General features: G+C 40.2%; 1 protein-coding gene across 1 annotated transcript in view; it reads left to right on the top strand.

Annotated features, from left to right (window-relative positions):
* The first annotated feature begins 7,476 nt into the window (after nt 1-7,476).
* LOC124288533 (pneumococcal serine-rich repeat protein-like) overlaps nt 7,477-18,939 on the top strand; it is a 57,213-nt gene continuing 45,750 nt past the window's right edge. The window contains exon 1 of the mRNA XM_046725057.1: nt 7,477-7,659. The gene's annotated coding sequence lies outside the window, so the exon portion shown is untranslated. The remainder of the gene's footprint in view (nt 7,660-18,939) is intronic.

An 18,939-nucleotide genomic window follows, 5' to 3' on the forward strand; every position in this document is an offset into this window, starting at 1 on the left:
CGCTTTTCTGAAAAAGAAACGACTAGGAGAGTGAAAGTCAAAGCAGGCTGCACATGCAAGTTGTGACAATCATGTGCAGTGTCAATTACTGAATGTTCAATCATCAGTGAACAGTTTGTCGTACGTTCGTCGTCGAATTGAAAAGTGCCGCGAATAAATGCTACCAATAGTAACATCGCAACATGACCTCTCGAAACTGGAGAATCCCAGAACAGCATATCGTGCAGGTGTTTATTGGCTCAATATGCTCTCCTCAGTTCCACCTAAGATGGTACAAGAAGTTTAAGAACAAGAGTTACCAATCAGCACAATATCGCTACATCTTCATCTACGTCATTGACACCCTATCGCCACCGAGACGGCAGGGCATATTCTTGGTTTGATGAGGGCACTGGGCCTGTCAGGAATCACCTGCGAGAGGTGGGACTTATGCCCAGAAGACAGGTATTTGCCCCTGAATTGAGACGTCCGCTTCGACGACAGCGTATGCAGTGGAGCAACAATATACAATCATGTTCTCGCGGCGAGTCTGGTTCAGTGATGAATTACCATATCTTCTTAAACGCCGAGATGGAAGAAATGAGCTTTATGGACCAAACTGCGTTCGACAGGTCGCCAGATTCGGGGGTAGATATCGGAGACCTGAGTTGGTTCAGGGGAATCAACGTCACCCACTTCCGATCATCGGTCGACAGAGAGAGTCGTTCCAATACAACCACATCACGGCATCAAAACAGCTCCTGTGACGTCTTCTCGTCCTTCCAAATTTAAACGTCGATGTCTTTCCTTAGTCGTCGAGATATCCGGATTTGAACCTGATAGAGAATCTATGGGATGAACTTGATATTCAGTAATTATTACATTTTGTTTGCCAACATCAACCATCACAGCAGTTATTGAACGACTGAAAGCCAAAGCGTTGCAGTTGGAATGGAGGAGAATTCCGACTTACACTTAATCCGTCTGTGCCAAGGTGGTATACAGTAGAGATAAGAGCACACACAAGGGGCGGGGGTAGCCTAGTGGTTAAAGCGTCCGCTCGTCACGCCGATGACCCGGGTTCGATTCCCCACATAGGTACAATGTGTGAAACCCGTTTTCTAGTGTCCCCCGCTGTGATATTGCTGGAATACATGGACGTACATGTACGTGTCTTGTGAAAAAACATTCAGTATTGCCATTATGCCTATATTAATTGAACACCACCCCTATTAATCAATTCAAAAAAATTATTAATTGAATGACATAAAACTTTTGATTTTTCTTCTTTTTTTCATTTGAAGAGTGATGTTAATCTGTCAGTCAAGTAAAAGAATCAGGTAATAGTGGTGCATTTGTTATTGTTTTCGGTGAAGACATGCATACCGGTCTAGAATCTAGCATGTGAATAAGAATTAGAGTAAGAAACATCACTTCCTGTAAGCTCTTTATGTGATCAACGAGGAAATATAAAAAGAACAATCACCAAATAAATAATATACTTTAAAAGGAAGTAAAATATGTATGTAAACAGTCCTAACCGGTAGGTGGCGAGGGTTCATCCCGCAGGATTATGCCTACTTAACAAAATGAGTGCTGTACAAACGACATCATAAGCACGTATCACTCAGCATATCTGAGTGGGTCACTTGTGTATATGGTCGAATTGTGCAGTGTTTAAGTGAAACGACTTGATGTGGGAGGAAAACTCGAAGTCATGCAGGCTGTAGAGGTTTACAGACGAACACGGTTATGATTCTGAATGCCATTAAATATAATCAGGGCGAATTCGGCATCGAATTAAGTTCCTGGCACGCCTAAGGGACGCAACTCTTGCATGAATCAATGTATTCTTCTCTTGTTTGTTCCATATTGAATAATAATAGTAAAGATCATAATACCATGTTTTTGGTCAGTAGTTTGTTTTGATTTTCATTTCAAACTTAGTGGGTCGGTTGGGTAGCCTAGTGATTAAAGCGTTCGCTCCTCATGCTAAAGACCCGGGTTCAATTCCCCACAGACAACAATGAAGCCCATTTCTGGTGTCCCCCGCCGTGATATTACTGGACTATTGCTAAAAGCGGCGTAAAACCATACTCACTTACTTCAAACTTGGATGTTTGCAGACTTATAACAGGGACACACAAATTACGTGATCTGGATTGCAAGTAGTAAGACTTTCACTTTTTGTGGCTGAGTGGTTAGAGCGCTGACTTTGTGTGCTGGCGAGTAGGTGCCTGACCCCGAGAGTGCTGGTTCAAATCCCGAACGGGCTTCATCCAAAGTAAGTACTGGAATCCGTACCTTACTGAGAAGTGTAATATGAAAAACGTAATATTTGATATATAGGTTAAATATGCGAGAATAAAGGAGGAAGTAAATCGTACAAAGGATCCCTAAAAAGAACATTCCTCCTCCTTGACGGTGTAAGCTGTTGAATCACAATAACCAGGAAGACATCTGAGACTGCAGTGTTTGTTCTGTAATAGAAGGAGACTGTGTATTGTAAACCACACACTCATGTGTAGCTACGGGGCTTTATCAAACACCCGACAATGTTGTGCAGCGGATGTCGTTGAGCACGAAGTAGTGTCACAATATCCTCACACCCCACGTTGTCGTGTAATACGTATAATAAATCACTATCTGTGAAGGGTGAGGGTCTGAGACAAGGTTCAGATAGATTTACCGGCACCTGCTGTCTCGATGACAACATATTTGCCGTGCAAAGCTGCTTTTCAAAGCCGTGCCAGAATTCTATGATCGACGGTTCCTACTAATGATGGTTCCTTTCTCTAACGGTGTTCCTTGAATTTACCTGACAGGTAAAAGTCTAAGACAGTCGGTTGTTCCTCCCATGTTTAGAAGCCACACCGTGATATAACTGAAATACGGCTCATTTCACTTATAACATTTCAGCATGGTAAACAATTTCTCCACTGAACGTGATGTGTAAAGAGCAGTAGGGGTGACTATTGAATGGGAAACTATTGCGATAGCGATAGTCTATTGCGACCAACTATTGTAATACTATTGCAATTGTTTTTGTTTCTCCTTGAATTATCTCATTTGAAGTCATTTTCCAAATGAATGTATACTATTAGTTTATATGAAATGAAATAAAAACAAGTTGAACTAGTTTCAGTCTCTTTTAATAACTGACAAGAAACTTGAAACAAAGATCAAGTAAACAGTCATGTTTGTTTAAGAGGTAACAGGGGCGGATAACTGTAAATCAAAGTGAACATACTTGTACTTCCTGCATTTCGCACTGCGCATTTATCAACGGAAGTCAATAACTATACTATCGATAGTCACACATACTATCGATGCATCGATAGATTTTCATTTCTACCATCGATTAATTGCTATCGGAGACTCAACAATTGCAATCCATCGATAGTTCGATGCATCGTTACAACCCCAAAGCGTGGTGCAAAGGGTAGAGCGATGGGTTGTCGGTTCGATAGCTGACCGCCTCATACCGAAAGAGGGTTTAAAGATGGAACTTGTTGTTACCCTGTATTCACAGCAATGAGGGCAATATCTTGGCAAAACAAATGCACTGTGGTTGGCTATTCATGTTTGTCATGGTAACTCAGTGAGATAGCACTGTTAAGTCGGTATTAACCAGGACTAGTATAAACACACACGCGCGCACACACACACACACACATATATAAACACATATGTATTCACACAAACACACATATATATGTATGTGTGCATAGATATTTAAATAATACATAATCATAGATTTATTTAGGTTAAATATATTGGAATCGAGACATCCCTCTCTCTCTCTCTCACACACTTACACACACACATTTTTGTTCAAATACAACAGTTTCTCGGTCACAATGTTTTTCTGAAAACTGAGGAGGTCGAGTGATGGAGTGCTTGTCTTTCTAAAAACTCCAAGAAAACACAACTCGGCCGCGTACCAGTTGTCAAGCATTTTACCTCTTAGTATTAATACTACTCTAGTAGGTTGAATATAAAGAAAGAAGAATGTTAACACCAGGCGCTTAACCTTCTTGTGAAGTTTCAAATAAGTAGCGAGGTATTATGTTTATGTTGCTATTTCCACGATTAATGTGGGCTTTTCTGCGTTTTTCTGCACGGTGGGAAAGTTTTCTTTGGTAGGCCTGCTCTACCTACAGCCTTCCTCCCATCACTAACACGGGGAGGCGGAGTCCGAGTCGGCAGGAATATATATATATTTTCGGTTCGGCGGTCAAATTACAGTCGGCCGGGCGATAGGAAAACAAAGACATACAAAAGGCTGCAAACTGAGTATGTGAGGTTAAAACGGCGCGGGCAATATTAAAATATTATTTTTATTGGCAATAACAATGACTGACGCGTAGGATGTGATACGCAGATCCCGCATATCAAACACTAGCAAAAGCGTGACGCCAAAGAATTAACTGGAACCACCAAGACAATCAATATCTAGCTCGTAATTGCTGTCATCATACTGAATGAGAAGGAAATGGAATTTGTTATAAGGTTATATAATCATTTGGAGTGGCTGTTAGCGCTAGGTAAACTCAACCTAAAACAGACACACCAACCCATTCTGTGAACAGATCGACACACTCTGTACACGTTCAGAACATATTGTATCGCCATTTCGCAATATGCGGTAATAAGAACTTTGATCCAGATCGGTTCGACCTGACAGTGATGGATTTGTTTGTTTGTTGTTGTTTAACGCCGCACTCAGCAATATCCCAGCTATATGGCGGCAGTCTGAAAAGGATCGAGTCTGGACCAGATAATCCAGTGATCAACAGGATGAACATCGATCTACGCTGTTGGGAAACGATGACATGTGTCAACCAAGTGTGCGAGCCTCACCACCCGATCCCGTTGCTCGCTTCTTATGACAAGCATGGGTTGCTGAAGACCAGTTCTGACCGAGATCTTCACGGGTTGACAGTGATGGAAGAATACATGCAGTGCATATATTACCATCTGTCAGCCTTAGTTTAGTTGATATGAAAGACATATACATGCAGTTATAGATTAAGTAAATCAAATTAATCTAATATTCTAGGACGACAGAAAATCAAAAACAATTTTCATTTATAATATGAAAGATTCAAATCAATTGTTTGAATAATAAAGTCTGGCAGATATAAGGTAATTGTGCCCAAAAGAGCAACATTATTTATTTAAACATGCGATGTCAAAGATACCACTGAGCAGTAACTTCCAGTAACTAATCAAATAACACTACAACAACACCATGTAGAAGCAGTTTTACGGTGCTGAATAAGCGACAATGTTTATATAATATCTTTAAACTTTAAAAAATTTTCAACTGAAATTCAAACAAATGACTATTGAAACATTTTCTTGCTCATTGGTTTATGACAGAGTGTACAATCCCCAAAACAAAGTTATCTTATTTGAATAAAAGTGACAAAACCCTTTCCACGTGCATATGAAATCTCTGCCAAAAGCAGAATCCATTGTACAATTGTGACTATATCATGAGCATATATTTGTTCCAGCAGTATTTCAGATTGACGGATTGACGTTAGGCCGTTTCGATCTATTCACTTCACACCCTGTAGGGGTAGCCTAGTGGTTATAGCGTTAGCTCGTCACGCCGAATACCCGGGTTCGATTCCCCACATGGTTACCATTTGTGAAGCCCATTTCTGGTGTCCCTCGCCTTGATTTTGCTGGAATATTGCTCAAAGCGGCCTAAAACCTAACTCACTCACTCACACCCTGTATCATGTCCAAGGCACTTCGACATGGAAAACGAACGCTTTAACCACTAAGCTACCCACCACAACCTCTACATATGTAACGACTCTCAGCGGCAGTAGGTGGTAAGACCGTTATACGCCTAAACAATTCACTGGAACGATGTGAACGGCCATTGAGATTCGTGCGTAATACCTGTTCATCTGGGTCTCGATCCACAAAACGTTCGCAGCGCTTCGACATTCGTAACCTATGATAAACTATAGAGTTACGACAGGTCGTAACGTTACGAATGCTTTGTGGACCGTGAATCAGGTGTTCATGGCCTCAGTAATGTTGCGTCAACGTTTTATGTCATACCTGTTGAGGACATTTCCAAATCTGAGGCAATTTCTGGTGTAACCGTGAAAAAATACCCCTCATGCAAATCCCTATTCAGGCGTGTGCAATATGCTCCTGAGGTTTTTTCAGGTGATCAATTTACTCGGCTTTGAGGGTGTCACCGGCAAAGTATCTACTCGCTTGTTTTACCTGTTGATAAATCATGACATGTGGACGTATTTGACAAGTGAAGAACTACTCTGTCTTCTTTGACAAATCAATAACACCGGGTGTTCTACCCTTGGAAATATTTGCACTGTCCACTTGTATACCAATAGTGGGGTCATCAAAGGTGTGACTCTTTCTTGTCTTTTCTTAAATGTCTTATCTTTGGCTTACCGCTTTCTATTCTTAGTGACTTACTCATTTTCAGATGTGGGATGGGCACTTCTAGACAACACTGCGGACAAACCCATATTGAGGTCACGACAGAATCAAACATGAACATCAGTTGATGTTTCCGTGTCCTGCACACCAAGAAATATAACAGGAGAAATAAAACACCGGATATCTTCAAGATAATTTCCATAGTGATGCTAATGTGACAATTCTTGTAAACTGTTTAACACTTTAGGGTTTAATATTAATACGCTTTTGACACAAAATACCAGTTATTGATTGTACATGCTTTTACCATCGTAACCTCGTACGGTTAACCACGGTTATAACGAACTCAAAGGAAACACTTAAGTTAGTTCTTCATAACAGCAGTTCGTTATTTCTGTATATATGACTGCAATGGCCTCCTAATACATACTTATTTTTAGTTTTATATGATATTTGAGATATCTGAGCGATATCGAATATATATTTGCCATATTAGCCATAAAAGAAGCTATTGGTCTGTCATGCAGGCCCTCACTGACAAATCCATGCAAGTTTTTAATACGTCACAAATCTAGGTAACTGATGCCAGTTTTGTGAAAATGAAAAGATCCTTTGAAATTGGCTCTTTTTTTTATCATATTTCATTGAGTTCATTTAAGATCTGATTTTTTATATGTTCATTTCATAGATGTTAAGGTACGAGAAATGGATGAACACATTTATGTATCCGGTATATTTTCGTTTTTAAAAATTAACAAAATAAATTGTTACATTGTAGTCCTTTTCAAATCTGATAACTTGCAACACAATAGCCTCACACCGTCCATATCGTGTTCATGTGAATCCAGTATTCAACTGTCTGTAATGTTCGATCCAAATGACGGCTTCTTTGAAAGGTAATACAACAGCTCTTTGTCACCACCATTTCGTTATTGTGCCACCCCTACTGGTTTACTACCGTGCCTGTGAATGCTCACCTTACTTTAGAAGAAGGGAATCCTACATCCGCTCATGCAAATCAATACATGCATGCATAAATTAAGACCTCGACGTCATGTAACGACACCGACTTTCCCGCCGGTGCGTTGTCGTCTGCTTCCTGCTTTCGCGGAAAAACACAGCGCGAGAACTCGCGAGATTAGGAGCAGCCGACATTCAGTCGAGTGAGTTTACGTGGGACAGTACAGCTTGCGACACGGTCTTTGTCAACAAGCGGCAAATATCTAAGGAACACTTTTCTCTCCGCAGGTAGGATTTACACACATGGCTTCACGCATTTGTAATAGTATCCCACATGAACCCATTTCGAGTATCGGATTTTATGTTGAAATGACGGTTGTCACGCTCTGTATTACAATGAGTGATGGGTCGAGAAGTATGTTTCAGTAAGAAGCGTTTCCCAATTAGATATATGACACAGATTATGATTTATCTTGGTTAACTGTGTTTTACGTTAATTTTAATGAAAATCAAGAAATTTCATAAATTATCATTTACAATTTTATTAGTACCACGAATCACAATGTCATTTGTGTTGGCGGACATATGAAATATTATCTGGTGAAGAAAATATCTAGATATATTACATAAAATATTCCCTTAAAGACACATTAAACATATGTTTGTCTCTTTCAAAGCTCCACATTCTGAGTGTTATATAAGAGTGTATGTCTTATAGTAATGACTCATCTCAATCATGGTACACGTGTGATTGAAAAAAACCCGGCTTTCGCTTTTCAGCTTCGTTTTCAGCACTGGTAATACGTTAAGAAATCCATTACGAAGTAGTATAATAATATTAAGTTTATAATGATAGAAATATTTTTTTTAACCTGTGTGACTTATACTTTGGAAGAATGATTTAACGTACAATGGTTGTTTGTGTGAATGCTAAGAGATATTTGTTCCCATTAAGTTGTATAATTCTCAAATCGTTCCATGACTGAACACCGATCGTAGCGCCTGTCGTTATGGCAACCCCCACCTATCATTATCTTATCGTTTTTCTGTTGAAACTAGAGATAGCTACAGTTTCACAATATTTGAACTAGAACACCTATCGCTCAAACCACTTGCGTCAATGCGGACGGCATCTAAAGCGATAAAGGTAATCCGTTTTTCACGAAGAAATGTTCAGATATCCCGGCTTTGTCAGCGGGAGGAATCACCCGGAAAGCATCGATGAACGCACACGACATGCCGAGCGTCTCCGGCAACGACTGCTACCTTTGTAAAGATAATTATGTGTAGAATTACCGTATTTAGCTATAATTATCATTTTATCATCATTATGGCGTCATTCAAGGTATTCTTTACGTTAACTTGCGTACATAGGTCCGTATGTCGAACCACAATCAGTATGCTACACGTAGTGGGGGTAGTGTATGAGTTCGGGGTGACTATTGAGGGGAAACAACTATTGCGAAAGCAATAGTCTATTGCAACATACTATTACGATAGCCATGGTCTATTGCGACCAACTATTGCAACTTGCAACTCTATTGCAATAGTTTTTTCCTCCTTTAATAGTCTCATTTGAATTATTTCCCAAATGAATGTATAGTTTATATGACATGCAAACAAGCTGAAGTAGCTTCAGTCTCTTTTGATAACTGACAAGAAACTTGAAATCCAGATCAAGACGGTTAAAGAGGTAACGGGGCGGATAACTGTAAATCAAAGTGAACGAATCTGGGACTTCCTGTATTCTGTACTGCGCATTTATCAACAGAAGTCAGTTACTAAGCTATCGATAGACACACATACTATAGATAGTTTTTCTTTTCTGCCATCGATTAATTGCTATCGGAGATTCAACAATTGCATTCCATCGATAGTTACACGCATCGTTATAACCCTAGTATCAGTGTCTGGATTATGTCGGTACAGATGTATCAGTGTCTGGATTATGTCGGTACAGATGTATCAGTGTCTGGATCATGTCGGTACAGATGTATCAGTGTCTGGATTATGTTGGTACAGATGTATCAGTGTCTGGATTATGTCGGTACAGATGTATCAGTGTCTGGATTATGTTGGTACAGATGTATCAGTATCTGGATTATGTTGGTACAGATGTATCAGTATCTGGATTATGTTGGTACAGATGTATCAGTGTCTGGATTATGTTGGTACAGATGTATCAGTGTCTGGATTATGTCGGTACAGATGTATCAGTGTCTGGATCATGTCGGTACAGATGTATCAGTGTCTGGATTATGTCGGTACAGATGTATCAGTATCTGGATCATGTCCGTACAGATGTATCAGTGTGGGGATTATGTCGGTACAGATGTATCAGTGTGGGGATTATGTCGGTACAGATGTATCAGTATCTGGATTATGTTGGTACAGATGTATCAGTGTCTGGATTATGTTGGTACAGATGTATCAGTGTCTGGATTATGTTGGTACAGATGTATCAGTGTCTGGATTATGTTGGTACAGATGTATCAGTGTCTGGATTATGTTGGTACAGATGTATCAGTGTCTGGATCATGTTGGTACAGATGTATCAGTATCTGGATCATGTTGGTACAGATGTATCAGTGTTGGGATTATGTCGGTACAGATGTATCAGTATCTGGATCATGTCGGTACAGATGTATCAGTGTCTGGATCATGTCGGTACAGATGTATCAGTATCTGGTACAGATGTATCATGGATCATGTCGGTACAGATGTATCAGTGTCTGGATCATGTCGGTACAGATGTATCAGTATCTGGATCATGTCGGTACAGATGTATCAGTGTCTGGATCATGTTGGTACAGATGTATCAGTGTGGGGATTATGTCGGTACAGATGTATCAGTGTATCGGTACAGATGTATCAGGTATGTCACAGATGTATCAGTGTCTGGATCATACAGATGTATCAGTGGTACAGATGTATCAGTGTGTGGGATTATCAGTGTCGGTACAGATGTATCAGTGTCATGGGATTATGTCGGTACAGATGTATCAGTGTCAGGGGATTATGTCGGTACAGATGTATCAGTGTCTGGATTATGTCGGTACAGATGTATCAGTATCTGGATTATGTCGGTACAGATGTATCAGTGTCTGGATTATGTCGGTACAGATGTATCAGTGTTGGGATTATGTTGGTACAGATGTGTCAGTGTCTGGATTATGTCGGTACAGATGTGTCAGTGTCTGGATTATGTTGGTACACATGTATACGAACCTAGGAGGTGGTACACGATTATCAGTGTCAAAAGTAGGAGGTGGTACACGATTATCAGTGTCAAAAGTAGGAGGTGGTACACGATTATCAGTGTCAGAAGTAGGAGGTGGTACACGATTATCAGTGTCAGAAGTAGGAGGTGGTACACGATTATCAGTGTCAGAAGTAGGAGGCAGTACATGTATGTTCAGTATGACCATTGTAATTGTAAGGTGTATCTCACAAAGTACTTGTTTATATTATATCTCTTTTATTTACTAACTGATATTTTATGTGGCATTTTGTACCCCCATTTTACGTGTATATTTTTGTCAGGGGAGTTATTTTATCATTAGGAGATTGATTTGTCCTAACTGGAGTGTTTTGATGCTCAGAGGGGAGTGATTTTATCCTAGGATAATTTCATTCTACAGTACCGCCGTGATACTGCTGGAATATTGCTAAACACGGCGTAAAACTAAACTCACTCACTCATTCTACAGTGTCTCAGTTCTGGGATAAGGTCAACCAAGAGTGATTCTGTTCCCGGATCATTCTAGAGTGAAATTCAAGTGGAGTAAACCGGTTTCAGAGCCTTCCAAAGCCTGTTACCTAGAACCAGTCCATCACCATTACCCTTGCCACATTATACAGTGCTACTCTATTGGATCGATGACTGTCAATCGATCAGCTGATTGATACGAAGTCAAGGGCTGGTAATAAGGCGTGTATCTCCACACTCTATTGCTGGATGAGAAAGCTTGACCGTACAGTACTGTGTCATGGCACTGAACGATACTACAATGTTGTGATGTGGACAGAAGAGGCATGCTTTATTTAACAATACAATGCGTGGACGAGATATATTGTACACCTTTGTTGAAATGACACACGCTTGTTAATTGATAAGGTTGTAATCAACAGACTAGTGAATGAATGAGCATGGTTATACGCCGCTTTTAGCAATATTTCAGCAATATTCCAGCAATATTCCAGCAATATTACGTAGAGGGACACCCGCAATGAGCTTCATAGAGAGACAGATTTTTTTATTTACGTCTCACCTCTTAATACAAAAGTGCAGTCATCGAATTTACATATAGAAGTACAGCGAGCCACCCAGAAATAGGTTGTGAGAGACGATGTAAAACGAAATGAAATGAGATATTTACAGAAACTAAATAATATATCGCTTATCACAAAGTGCATTAAATATATATTGTAAAAGTATTTGTTACAGATGAATTGGATAAACAGATTATAAAACACAGATTTAAAATGTAAATATAAAAGCGAAATATACCATAAAGAGTAATGTTGAGCTGACAAAAATAGTTGTACCCATGTGGGGATTCGAACCTGGGACAACGACTCGACAAACGGGCACATTGACTGCTTGGCTAGCTCACCGCCACTATTAGATGTCTGAGGTAACAGGCAGACATCATTCAATTCGAGTGTTATTCTTACATGAATATAGCCAAACTGACACTAAAAGAGCAGGAGACATCGTGTAAGTGTAATGTTATTTCATATTTAAAAGAACAGGGAAGTGTCATGGTTTGTGAACAGGATATTCATCCTAGACGAGGTAAATATCAAGCTTGTTTGAATGATTTGCGAGTTTACTTAAGAAACAGCAATGGAGTGCAGGCAGCGTGTATTACGTTGTCTGGATATGTGTAAAGATAAATGTATTTCTGACACTCGTGAAGTTACTTGATCAAGATGTAATTCAGCGTGTACATTAAAGCCTGTGGTGTCATTGTTGGTCCTTCAGCTCCCACTCCTACCCCTACCACCCATCATTTGACAATGCCGCTTTCGCGGATGGGGTCGTTCTCTGCGACATATACTGAGGGAAACAAATAAGGGAACACATGAAAGATCAAGTGCACCATTTCTTTATTTTTTCAATGATTCTTCGCGGGTTTTGCATTGCACTGTGGGTGCAAATCTGAAAATAACCATAGGAACAGTGTGATGAAGCAATAATTGACAAACTTTCTGGATAACAACTTCTTTATTACGAGAGTGCGACGTTTCGATACAGATTCTTGTACCGTTGTCAAGCAGGAAGGTTATCCATAAAGTGTGTCAATTTTTGTACTTCCCAGCTTCTAAAATGCCACTCAAAGAAGTGATGAAGCAATGTTCCCTTATTTCTTTCCCTAAGTATATTTTGGTGTTCTTCGTACGGTGGGCTAACCCACTTGCAGAGCCGCCTTAACCCAACTCACTCACTACCTTCAAGGATGGCTGGATTAGATAACGACCATTTTAACATAGTCACATTGATGCTTGTGCATCTACACCTTGTGCACCCATTCATTTTTGTGAAAAACTATGTTTCAGTTAAACAGGTCAGGAATCACTTGCTTTCACGCGAGGAATGACGCTGTTCATGCACCAGGATATAAGAACACAAATAGTTGAAGTCATTTGAGCAATCTTTTGAAATTCACACAATTGTGGTTGTCAATGTCTAAATCAGAATGCAGTTAATGTTCAGACGTTATTCCGGATCACACTGTTCCCCGAACAATACACCTGTACGCAGGTGTACATTCCCATGCAACGATTGAATACTCTGTGTACGAGGTTCACAAGCCGACTTCAATGACCTTGAAGTAGATTATTTATCTGTGACCTTGGATATCACATGCGTTAAGTTATTTAGTTCTGCAGACAGGATACGTTGAACCATGCAGAGCGTATCATGTACCATTCACTGCAACAAAGAACAATGGGTCCCTCATGTGATGTCATGGCGACAAAACCCGGCCTTCTTACTTTCACGTCATATACAATTACCTCCACTACACGAGTGCAGTCGGATGTTGTGAGGAGCTTGTTTGCAGCATGTTACAGGTTGTATGTGTCACTGGCACGGTGCACGGTGCACGGAGCTCAAGCTCGGGGTGATTAGAAAGGATTTAGAAAGGATAAATGTTAAAAATATTATGACACAGTTCTGTTATCCAAAATTGGTGATATTCGCCAGCACCAGTGGTTAGTTTGGTCGAGATAGGTTTCTTGTGGACCAGTCTCTATCTACGAGTGGTCAGAGACGTCAAACCTCGATGACGTTGATTGTTGTTCATGATTTCAGCCACAGGTTCAGAGTATTCACCTGTGTTGTATAACTGGAATACTGCAGCGTTGAACAACACTCAGTTAGTGACATTTACCGTTGGCCAGTACTTGGTTATAGTTTCTTTGTGATTAAACACATTGTCAATGTCATCTATGTCATTGTATCATCTTCCGTTAAATACGCCAATGTGCAAACAGTGCTCATTTTCCCTTATTGTTTCAGCACGTTAAGCAAAGACCCAATATCTTATTACTGTGATATGTAACATTCGCAGGTGACCAGCGTTGTGTTCAAATGGGTTAAATGCTAAAAATACCGTTTTGGATTTTTCGCAGAGTGTGCAGAAAATGTGTGGATGTCTTTTAGGGCCATTTCGAGAACAAAAGTTGAAATTTAGCCCTGAAAGGCTTCCGTACATATATGTTCATATAATTACGTGACTCAGTTTTTGAAATATTTCGCCTCGACATATCTGCAGAGTTAGTCATATTACATATAGCCTCTTACGGCAAGCATGAGTTGCTGAAGACCAATTCTAACCCGGATCTTCACGGGTCGCCTCTTACTGCAAGCATGAGTTGCTGAAGACCACCAAGTCTAACCTGGATCTTCAGGGGTCGCCTCTTACGGCAAGCATGAGTTGCTGAAGACCACCAAGTCTAACCTGGATCTTCAGGGGTCGCCTCTTACGGCAAGCATGAGTTGCTGAAGACCAATTCTAGCCTGGATCTTCAGGGTCGATCGCCTCTTACGGCAAGCATGAGTTGCTGAAGACCAATTCTAGCCTGGATCTTCAGGGTCGATCGCCTCTTACGGCAAGCATGAGTTGCTGAAGACCAATTCTAGTCTGGATCTTCAGGGGTCGCCTCTTACGGCAAGCATGAGTTGCTGAAGACCAATTCTAACCTGGATCTTCACGGGTCGCCTCTTACGGCAAGCATGAGTTGCTGAAGACCAATTCTAACCCGGATCTTCACGGGTCGCCTCTTACTGCAAGCATGAGTTGCTGAAGACCAATTCTAACCCGGATCTTCACGGGTCGCCTCTTACTGCAAGCATGAGTTGCTGAAGACCACCAAGTCTAACCTGGATCTTCAGGGGTCGCCTCCTACAGCAAGCATGAGTTGCTGAAGACCACCAAGTCTAACCTGGATCTTCAGGGGTCGCCTCTTACGGCAAGCATGAGTTGCTGAAGACCAATTCTAGCCTGGATCTTCAGGGTCGATCGCCTCTTACGGCAAGCATGAGTTGCTGAAGACCAATTCTAGCCTGGATCTTCAGGGTCGATCGCCTCTTACGGCAAGCATGAGTTGCTGAAGACCAATTCTAGCCTGGATCTTCAGGGTCGATCGCCTGAGTTGCTGTTAACCACCAATCTAACCCGGATCTTCACGGGTACGACACATTTACCTTCTGTACCAGATGTATTTCAGCGAAACTTAGGTCCATGGAGGAAGGTGTTTTTTTTAACAACCGGGTTCAATTTGCATCAGGTTTACGTATCTGAAGCGCATTCTCTGTTTCCCAGCTCTCGAGTATTACAACATAGTATGATAGAGAACCGTGTCATTTGTTCCCAAGGCTTGCATCGTGTATATACTTCCACAAAAAACGTTATCTTACCCAACTCGAGGGTCAAATTAAAGCTTACTAGATAGTGGGGAGTTCATTGTGGGGGCATTTCCTATCCATTATCTTCAGTGTAGGCTGCCAGAAATATGTCACAGTATGTAGGTCAGGACATCTTCCACGTGTCACTGAAATAATGTGGTTGATTCTTATACACAAGGGGCGGTGGGGTAGCCTAATGGTTAAAGCGTTCGCTCCTCACGCCGAAGACCCAGGTTCGATTCCCCACATGGGTACAATGTGTGAAGCCCTTTTTTGGTGTCCCCTGCAGTGATATTGCTTGAATATTGCTAAAAGCGGCGTAAAACCATACTCACTCACTCCACAAAACATACGAAGTGTTAACAGAGAACAATATTTACGGTTATGTCTATTTGTGTTGTTTTTGGTGTATCACTTCCATTGTGTTCATGGTTTACCAACTGGTAATATTCTAGCTATATGACCGCGGTCAGTAAATCATCAAATATGGACCACACAGTCCAGTGACTGACATCATGAGCATCGATCTACGGAGTTGGGATACCATGACATACATGATCAACAAGCCAGGCCACCCGTTAGTGTTTCGACTATTGTTTGCAGCACATTAACGTTTTCTTAACATTTCTAACATATGTTATATTTGGGATTACACTTTCTCAGTAAAGTACAGATTCTAGTACTTGTTTTGGGCCAAGTTGAGTCCCATCCGGGATTCGAACCCACACCCTCAGAGTCAGGCACCTAATCGCCAGCACACAAAGTCAGACGACTAGACCGCTCAGCCATCGCGGCTTCCACAAAAATGGAAGTCGGACAACTGGTAGTCTAGACTGCGGACTTTGTGTACCCCTCTGATAAGCGTTAATTGGCACGGCTCCCACGACCGAAAGCTATGAAATACACAATGCCATTTTAAAAGTGGTCAAATGTAACATATGTTATATTTGGGATTACACTTTCTCAGTAAAGTACAGATTCTAGTACTTTTTTAGGTGCTTGACTCTGAGGGTGTGGGTTCGAATCTCGCATGGGACTAAACCCCAAAAGTACTAGAATCTGTACTTTACTGAGAAAGTGCACGTGTAATCCCAAATATAACATATGTTACATTTGACCACTTTCTAAAATGGCATTGTGTATTTCGTATTTCTCAACATTTGTTATTATTTTAAAATTTAATTTTCAATTTTTTTCTTTTGTAACGAAAACTATAATTTTTTAGAACAACGTACGATTTTGGAACCTGCTGTCAATATTTACACATTTATGATTTCTTTTGTGCCTCATGTTCTGGAGACGCTGTTTCCCTGGTAACAAGAAACTGCTGTTGAAAACTATAATTTCTGTAACATGCTTCTACTCATGCTATGAATTATGAACAGTTTCCAGTTTTCTCATGGATGTATCACCCTTGACAATCTTTCGCCATCCTGTCGCAACGAACGACAAACTCAGACCTTGAATGTAACTCTGACATTTGAAATCGAGACTTCCCTTTAATATTTAAAAAGGTGGTATCTGTGTATAGTCTTCGCTGTGTATCGATCCAGGTGACATTGCGACTGTTGCCTGTTCTGACATCCTCTTCTGTGCATAACGCTCCGTATTTCTAAGCTCACATACAAGTACAGGAATGCCATCATTCTTTAAATGCCTGACTATGGAATCCTAGAAGGGACATTATCGCTCCTACGAAAACAAGTAAAAAGTGTCAAATTAACCAAAGCGCGACAATGTGACAACCCGACATATTTTGACCTTGAAAACTGTGGCGTTGTCACATTGTCGCCTTTTGTAGAATTAAAATATTGTTCAAAGCACGACGATGCGACATCGGGACATTATAACAGATGTAACTACAAGCTGAAAACAAAAACGTAAATTTTAGAACGCCCCAAGTAGCTATCACGTGCGGAAGCCTTTTAGGGATATTCGTTGTTTTATTAAAATATCAACCTATTATCTTGAAATTTCAAGATCCCAACCTTAAATTTCAACATATCATTTTGAAATGTCAAGATAATGATCTTGAAATGTCTTGTCTGAAATCCACTTTATATATATCTTGAAAGTTCCACTTAGCATCTTGAAATTTCCACTTAACATCTTGAAATTTCAACGTAGTATCTTGAAATTTCAACGTAGTATCTTGAAATTTCAAGATTAATCGAATGGCCCTAATAGGCTTCCGTAATCACAATGACAATGTCTTGTTCAGCATAAATTCATTCTTATCGCTAAATAAAAATTACAAGATTAACATTCATTACGTACAGTTTTGGATTTGAATGCTAAGAACCTATGCGCTGGGAACCCACAAAGCAAACTGTCAAACATATCATTGTACAACAGCATGTGTCGGTCTCAGTTTGTGACAACGATAATAAAATTCGAAACTCCTGCCATGAGAATGTGTATGAACAATTTTCCTGATATCAAATATACATTTGTCTGAATCACTATTTGGGAATGGATTGAGAATAATTATGTTTAACTCTTGCTAACAGTTAGTTAAATATTTTAATTATAGATAAAATCTGGAAGATGAAATTGAATAGTAACATTTGACCTTATCCGTCATCAACATTCTTTGGGTGTTTGTTTCTCATATTTAGATCTCGTTTGTAACAGGTAGTTGATTGTTCCCTTAATTACGGCCTACTAAGACCTGTAAATGGTAGTAAAACAGTTTCTGATAATAACTTAACATTAAAACACTCGCTAGGTGTTAGATACTTATTTCCAGTATGTGACTAATACGATGACTCATGAGTGAGTGAGTATAGTTTTACGCCGCACTAAAAAATATTCTAACTATATGGCGGCGGTCTGTACATAATCGAGTCTGGACCAGACAATCCAGTGATCAACAGCATGAGCATCAATCTGCGCAATTGGGAACCACGATGACTCATGAGTGAGTGAATGATTGAGTATGGTTTTACGCCGCCTTTAGCAATATCACAGCGGGAAACACCAGAAATGGGCTTTACACATTGTACCCATGTGGGGAATCGAACCCGGGTCTTCGGCGTGACGAGCAAACGCTTTGCCCACTAGGCTACCCCATGGCTACTGACGTCAATGGGCAAGTGTTTCTTTTAAAAGCTGATACTGAACACGGATTAGTAATAAAGAGATGGAGTACGGTTGGACCTCGTATTCCATTTCTAGGTAGTGACAGAGTTATTGAGTTAAACGGAAAAAATACCACTGAGTGCCTGTCTTTTAAATTTTGCTATTGATATCCTTAACTCATATGGTTGAATTCCCAGACAAACAACCTCGTCCTGTCAACCGGCTCTATTTAAGAGCGTTTATACATCTTTGGTTAATTAGTATAATGCTGATGTTCAGAAGTGATGTTCAGAAGTTCAAATTGGAACATTAAAATCAAATAACGTATTTAAATTGTGTTTGACTGATAAGCCAGATCTTCTTTACGAACATTTCATATTTCCCATTACATGCTTATGAAATTAATGCATTATGTTCTTGGTCTTTGGCTGTCTTGGTTGCAAATGCAAAATTTATAACCCGTGCTTCGACTGGAGTTATGTAAAGGTTAGCTTGGTGACAGTCAATACCAGAGCTTCTAAAAACCATTATCTAGCTTGTGCTAAGTTGCAGGAATCAATATCCCAGAAGCA

The sequence above is a fragment of the Haliotis rubra genome, unplaced genomic scaffold (assembly GCF_003918875.1).
Source record: "Haliotis rubra isolate DU_JTF1 unplaced genomic scaffold, ASM391887v1 Scf42, whole genome shotgun sequence".
NCBI lineage: Eukaryota > Metazoa > Mollusca > Gastropoda > Lepetellida > Haliotidae > Haliotis > Haliotis rubra.